The sequence below is a fragment of the Juglans microcarpa x Juglans regia genome, chromosome 5D (genome assembly GCF_004785595.1).
Source record: "Juglans microcarpa x Juglans regia isolate MS1-56 chromosome 5D, Jm3101_v1.0, whole genome shotgun sequence".
Taxonomy (NCBI): Eukaryota; Viridiplantae; Streptophyta; class Magnoliopsida; order Fagales; family Juglandaceae; genus Juglans; species Juglans microcarpa x Juglans regia.
This window is the reverse complement of record NC_054602.1, coordinates 13,703,462-13,711,499: the sequence shown is the minus strand read 5'-3', so window position 1 is coordinate 13,711,499 and position 8,038 is coordinate 13,703,462. Positions and strand designations below refer to the sequence as shown.

At 32.0% G+C, this 8,038-nt stretch overlaps 1 long non-coding RNA gene across 1 annotated transcript; it reads right to left on the bottom strand.

The window, feature by feature from the left end:
* Positions 1–6,655: 6,655 nt before the first annotated feature.
* On the bottom strand, positions 6,656–7,652 carry LOC121264325. The gene is made up of 2 exons (XR_005940480.1): positions 7,301–7,652; positions 6,656–7,151 (listed from the first exon to the last, which is right to left on the bottom strand). It is a non-coding gene; the product is annotated as an uncharacterized LOC121264325 (long non-coding RNA).
* Between the last annotated feature and the right edge of the window lie 386 nt (positions 7,653–8,038).

Sequence of the window (8,038 nt, the reverse complement as noted above, 5' to 3'; positions counted from 1 at the left end):
CCTCCAATGTCTTCTCTATTCAATAATATGTACCATATTCATCTAAAAGTTTATAGATCAACTCACCTCAATCATAGTATTATATTCTGCATGAGTGATAATGTAAATTGTTTAATTAAAAATAAATACTTGGGCACCAATGAGATCCATCGTAAGAATTGAGTGAAGAGAGTATAGAAAAGGAAAATAACTAACATAGTCTATATAACACCAATATAAGATATTATATGGGAAAAAAAACTATCAAGATAGTATAATTATAATATAGCGTAATAAAGAATCTCATGCCTTGATTTCACTGAAAGATCTTCAATGAGAGAGTTTTTCTTTTGACAATCTTCACTCTAAGTATTCTTTTCTGACGATGGATAGCCAACTAAATCCGCGACACACTCCACAAATATTACATTACAATCTCTAATTCATTGTAGACACATTGTATGAGATTTAAAAAACTAACTCTGCTAGACCATGCTATTTCGCAGTTATTTGTAGTTGTATCATTTAATTGGAGTGAATTCATCTTTATGTGAATTCGATATGTTGGTCAGGTTGTCTTGAAGTCACCTTAAATTCGTATCGAGAGAATGAACTTTAGTAGATTTGTACCTTATGTTGGATAAGTGGTGGTTGAGTAGGTTACTTCAATGGTGGAATTTTAAATACATTTGTAGTTTTAGATACTATTTGTGATGTTGGTATTGTTTTCAAAGTTATGAATATTATTTGTCGTGTTGGTAGTGTGGCCATAATGGTGTACTTTGATTTTGAGTATTGTTTGTAGTGGTGGTGATGTCATGGAGCCATGGCGGCGGGCTTTGTTATTTTGAATATTTTTAGTGGTTATGGATTTGTGGTGTTTGTTTTGTGGCTTCTTTTTTTTCTTATTCTTTTTTATCCTATTTTGATTGGTGTGCATGGCAAACTTTAGCCATCAAAAGATTTGACCAAAAAGAAAGAAAACATTGTTTCATACCAACAATAAAATATTATTAAAGCATAATGGAATAAAGAAATGCATACCTCTATTGCACCAAAAAAAAAAAATCTTCATGGATGTCGTTGTTCCACCCTTTAAATATAGAAAGGAGAAGTAGGAGTAGAAGAAGAGGAAGAGGTAGATGAAAAGGAAGAGCAACAAGTATAAGAAGATGAAGAGGAAGGGAGTAGCATGAGGAAATGGATGAGAGAGGAAGAAGAACTGGATGAAAAGGATGGAGAAGAAGGGAAAGATGAAGAGGAAGAAGATGAGGAAACAGAGGAAAAGAGTAAGGAGAAGAAAGAGACGAGGAAGAGAGTGAAAATGGCAGAGAGAAGGATGACGTGAAGAAGCAATTGTAAGAAAAAGATAGTGGACGAAAGATTACCGATAAATATGTTAAACAGAACAATCAGGGAAGACTAGCACCTAATTGCTAACCCTTGGGGGTTAATAAAAGGCTATAGCCATTTTGACATTCTAAGAGATGTCTATTTAAAAATATGTACTATATTAATATAAAATTTTATAGGTAAACTCACTTCAAGAATAGTTTTATATTCTGCATGAGTGATGCTACAAATTGTTTAATCTAAAATAAATACCTAGACACCAATGAGATCCAACAAAATAGTTGAGTGAAAAAAGTAAAGAATAGGAAAACAACTAACATAGTCTATATGACACCAATATAAGATAATATACGCAACAAAAACTATCAAGACAATATTATTATAACACTACGTAATAAAGAATCACATACCCTGATTGCACTGAAATATCTTCAACAGGAGAGTTTTTCTTTTGACAATCTCCACTCTAAGTAATCTTTTTTATCGGAGGATAACCAACTAAATCCAGAGCACACTCCACAAATATTACATTACAATCTCTAATTCATCGTATACTCATATTCTATGAGAATTAAAATATTAACTCAACTAGACCATGCTAATCCGCAGTTGTCCATGGTTGTATCATTTACGTGGAGCAAATTTACCTTTATGTGTCAATGTGTTGGACCGGTGGTGTTAAAGTCACCTTAAATACACATATCGAGAGAATGGGTTTTAGTAGATGTGTACCTTATAATGGGTAAGAGGTGTTGGATTCCTTGTACTTCAATAGTGGAATTTTAAATAGATTTGTAGTTTTTAATATTATTTGTTATTTTGGAATTGATTTCAAAGTTATGAATATTATTTGTTGTGTTGGTGGTGTGGCCATAGTGGTGTGTTTTGATTTTGAGTATTGTTTGTGGTGGTGGTGATGATGTCATGGAACCATTGTGGCGAGCATTGTTGTTTTAAATATTGTTAGTGGTTTATATGGATTTGTGGTTTTGGTGTTACGACTGTTTTTTTTTTCCTATTTTTTGTATCATATTTTGATTGGTGTACATTGTAAATTTGACCAATCATAAGATTTCACTAAAAAGGAAGAACACATTGTCTCATACCAACATTAGAATATTAAAAACATAATGGAATAAAGAAATACATACCTCTGTTGCATCAACAGAAGATCTTCTCGGGGGCTATTTCACCCTTTTAAAGGACAAGTAAGTACAAGAAGATGAAGAGGAAGAGGAGGAGGGGGAAAAGGAGGAGAGGAAGAAGAACCGGAAGAAACGGTTGATTAAGAAGGGGAAGATGAAGAGGAAGAAGACGAAGAAATAGAGGAAGACGAGGAAAAATGGAAGGAGAAGAAGAAGACGAGAGTAAAAATGGCAAAGAGAAGAAGGACAGGAAGAAGAGCGGTGTGGAGAGAATGTGAGAAAAAGAAAGTGGACAAAATATTGACGATAAATATGTGATATGAAAAAATTAGGGAGGGTAGGCACATAATTAATTGCCAACCCTTGCAGTTTAATAAAAGGCTATAGCCATTTTGACCTCCTATGACTTCTCTATTTAAAAATATGTACCATATTCATATAAAAGTTTATAGATAAACTCACCTCAATCATAGTATTATATTTTGCATGAATGATAATGCAAATTGCTTAATCCAAAATAAATACCTGAGCACCAATGAGATCCCTCGTAAGAATTGAGTGAATAAAGTGAAGAAAAGGAAAACAATTATATGACACCAATATAAGATAATATACAGAAAAAAAAAACTGTCAAGACAGTATTATGATAACATAACACAATAAAGAATCTCATACCTTGATTTCATTGAAAGATCTTCGACGAGAGAGTTTTTCTTTTGACAATCTCCGCTCCAAGTATTCTTTTCTGACGGTGGATAACCAACTAAATCCACGATACACTCTACAAACATTACAATCTCTAATTCATTGTACACTCATATTGTATGAGGATCAAAAAACTAACTCTACTAGACCATGTTAATCTACAGTTGTCTGTAGTTGTATCATTTAAATGGAGTGAATTCATCTTTTTGTGAATTTGATATGTTGGCTAGACGGTCTTGAAGTCACCTTAAATTCATATCGAGAGAATAAGTTTTAGTTGATTTGTACCTTATGTTGGATGAGTGGTGGTTAAGTCTAGTTACTTTGATGGTGGAGTTTTAAATAGATTTGTAGTTTTAAATATTATGTGTGATGTTGGTATTGTTTTCAAAGTTATGAATATTATTTGTTGTGTTGGTGGTGTGGCCATCGTGGTGTACTTTGATTTTGAGTATTGTTTGTGTGTGGTAGTGGAGATGTCATGGAGCCATGGTGGCGGGCTTTGTTGGCTTTGTTATTTTGAATATTGTTAGTGGTTATGGATTTATGGTGTTGGTTTTGTGGCTATTTTTTTTTCCTATTTTTTGTATCATATTTTGATTGGTGTACATTACAAACTTTAGCCATCAAAAGATTTGACTAAAATGAAAGAACACGTTGTTTCATACCAACAATAAAATATTATTAAAACATAATGGAATAAAGAAATGTATACATCAATTGCACCAACAGAAAATCTTCATGGATGTTGTGTTCCACCCTTTTAATAAAGAAAGGAGAAGTAGAAGTAGAAGAAGAGGAAGTGGTAGATAAAAAGGAAGAGCAAGTACAAGAAGATGAGAAAAGGAAGAGAGAAGTAGGAGGAGGAGACAGCGGAGAGGAAGTAGAACTGGATGGAAAGGATGGAGAAGAATAGGAAGATGAAGAGGAAGAAGATGAGGAAACGAAGGAAAAGATGAAGGAGAAGAAGGAGACAAGGAAGAGACTGAAAAGGCCAAAGAGAAGGATGACGTGAAGAAGCGATTGTAAGAAAAAGAAAGTAGACAAAAGATTACCGATAAATATGTTAAATGGAAAAATCAGGAAGACTGGCATATAATTGCTAACCCTTGGGAGTTAATAAAAGGCTATAGCCATTTTGACCTCCTAAGAGATGTTTATTTAAAAATATGTACTATATTAATATAAACGTTTATAGTAAACTCACTTCAAGCAAAGTATTATATTTTGTATGAGTGATAATACAAATTGTTTAATCTAAAATAAATACCTAAGAATAGGAAAACAACTAACATAGTCTATATGACACCAATATAAGATAATATACGCAAAAAACTATCAAGACAATATTATTATAACACTACGTAATAAAGAATCACATACCTTGATTGCACTGAAAGATCTCCACTCTAAGTAATAACGAGAGAGTTTTTCTTTTGACAATCTCCACTCTAAGTATTCTTTTTTTACGGTGGATAACCAACTAAATCTATAGAACACTCCACAAATATTGTATTACAACTTTTAATTCATTGTACACTCATATTATATGATAATTAAAAAACTAACTCTACCAGATCATGCTAATCGGTAGTTGTCCGCAGTTGTATCATATAAGTGGAGTGAAGTCATCTTTTTGTGACTTCGATATGTTGGACAGGTGGTATTGAAGTCACCTTAATTAAATACAAGCCGAGAGAATAAGTTTTAATAGATTTGTATCGTATACTTGGTAGGTGGTGTTAGATCCTTGTACTTCAGTAGTGGAGTTTAAATAGATTTCTAGTTTTAAATATCATTCGTGATGTTGTTATTGATTTCAAAGTTATGAATATTATTTGTCGTGTTTGTGGTGTGGCTACAGTGGTGTGCTTTGATTTTGAGTATTTTTGTGGATGTGTTGATGTCATAGAGCCATGATGGCAGGTTTTGTTGTTTTTAATATTGAGTTGAGATGAGATGAGATTAACGTTGAATAGAATATTGTTAGAATATATTTTTTTAATATCATTTTTTGTTTTGGAATTTGAAAAGTTGACTTACTTATTGTATTTTATATATAAGTTTGGAAAAATTATAATGATTAAATGAGATGAGTTGAAAGTGTTTTTTATTCCAAACATCCCCCTTATTCTCCCTTCCTTGCCATTGCATCTCAAGTTTTAAGTACATGAAAAAAAACTACAGATCCAAACAAAAGAATCATACAAAAAATGCTCAAGCTAGCAACATACTCCCCAAACCAAATTAGACAATTACAGTAAGCAAATCCGAAATTTTGAAGAACTGGTCCTTTCCTTCAAATACTAACATTTCTATACAGCAAGTCAGTCCGTTTCACATAAAAAATGAAAACTAATTTCTTACCATAGATCAACAATTTACTAAATATATATTATTTTCTCTCTGCTTCTCTCATTCACTGAATGTTCACATAAAAAATGAAAACTAATTTCTTACCATAGATCAACAATTTACTAAATATATATTATTTTCTCTCTGTTTCTCTCATTCACTGAATGCATCTCTAATGTTTTAAGCCTCAATCCCTAAATCTACATTTGTTGCTCAACATTGCCAATCTTATTGGCCTTACAAATGCAAAACACTTGGACCTCCCTTTGAAATTCAACTACTACATGTCGTTTTTAACAGAACATGGTATGTCTATCATCGTAGCCAAGAGCTTCTAATCAATTTCCTACTGACCATACCGTCGTTTTTTGTTAAAAGACAAGAACTTTGTATGAAACAATTAACTAAATGAGCAGACATTCGGGAAATAGAATAGGCCTAATGCTAACTACCATTCCTCGACCATTAGCTTAGAAGCGCTGGTTTCAGTTTCAGACATAGACATCATTTATTTATTTATTTTGAAGATGTTATTGACGAGTTGAGCTTTCTAAATTATTCTCTTCCAATTTTTGGAAGAAAATGAAAGGGGGAACAACTGAACAAGAAAAGAAAAGGTCATTTAGATTAAATGAAGTGCGTGCGTTAGAACAGTTAACTAAATGAGCAGACATTCGGGAAAGAATAAATCTTTACAACCTCCCAACACTCCACACTCTATATTTTTTTTAATTTTTATTATTTTTTTCTTTTATTAAATATTTATTATATGAATAATGAATAGAAAATTTAAAATAATTTAAAAAAAAATAAATTAAAAAAAAATTTAAAAAAATATTAAAAAATTAAAAATTTTAAAAAAATATGGAGTGTGGAGTGTGGTGGAGGTTGTATAGCAAAACTCAGAAGCGCTGGTTTCAGTTTCAGACATAGACATCATTTATTTATTTTCAAGATGTTATTGACGAGTTGTGCTTTCGAAATTATTCTCTTCCAATATTGAAAGGGGTATAATTTTTTTGGAAGAAAATGAGAGGGGGAACAACTGAACAAGAAAAGAATAGGTCATTTAGAAGAAATGAAGTGCGTATGTTAGATTGATTATAGAGAGAGAAGGAAAAAAAAAAAAAAAAAGGTGCGTATGATAGATATTTTGAAGAATCAGAGAAATGTTTCTTTGACAATCTTCAACCTGTTCGGCCTTATAATTAGCTCAAGTAGTTCGAACAAAGATGCTTTAATTCCCAAAGAATTTGACAGAACAACAAATATTAGTTAAACAAACAGGATTTGAGTATATACTATAAAATTATGAAATTAAACAAACTAATTCGAATTTTCTCTTTTTGGTTTTCCTTTCAATTAAGCAAACCAAGGAAGGAACAACTTTGCTTTTCTTCCACAATATTTTCTCGGCAACCAAACAGTATATTTGAGATCTTCAAGTCAATAAAAAAATGAGAGATAGAGAAAGGAAGATAATTACACCTTTCCAGCCTTGTGTTTGTCATTGGATTGGTCACCACGGTTTCTAAAAGCGGAGAACGTCCAAGATGGTGTCGGATTGCGCCGAGTTCTTCCATCTCTCAATGATCCAGGAATCGGAATAGAAGTCTTGGATGAATTCCATGGATAAAAGAATATTAAAACCTCCTCAGAAACCAAATAAGACAATGAACAAAATAATCACAATAAAATGAAAACCTAGAATAATAGTTTAAACAAATTCGTAAATAATCCATAAGATGAAAAAAAGAATGTACCTCGACCGAAGGCATTTGATCGCCATCTATGTGTTTTAGTAACTACTTTCCTCGAATTCTTTTCAATCTGGAAGGAACACACGTAAAAGATAGTTACAATGTTTTGATTATTAAAACTGAAAGAAAATGTTGGAAAATAATTGATTCAGGGACCTCAAGAAGGTTTGCACTTAGCTAGAGACGAAAAGAGAGGAATTCCCCATATCTGTCTCTCTCAATTCTCTCTCTCTCTCCCCCTCTCTTTCTCTGGCTTGTTCGCTCAAATATGATATATCTCTTCTAAATGGCTCTCTGTGTATATAAATGAATTGGGTTCTTGTTTTTGTACCGTTGCGGCAACTGACCAACAATTTTTGTATGTATTTTTATAAATTTAAAGCGGATGGCATTCTTTTTTCTTTTTTTCTTTTTTTCTTTTTTTCCTGAGAAAAGAGGATGCCATTTGGTAAAGAGCAACGGCTTCTTTTTTTTTAATCATTTTAAATTCAATTCTCTGTTACGAATGCGAATACGTTTGAGTCTCTCTCAATGGGTATTTCATAATTCATACTTCCGTTACGAATGCGAGAATTCGTATTACAAGTTTTTAAAAAGTATAAAATGAATTTTTAGTTCATGTGATTAGTGTCATATTATTAAATCATCTAGAGATATTAAATCATGTAGCATTACTCTATCCCAATTGATTAAAATCTTCCGACGACAAATCAAATTAGACAAAAACAACCTTGATACAAA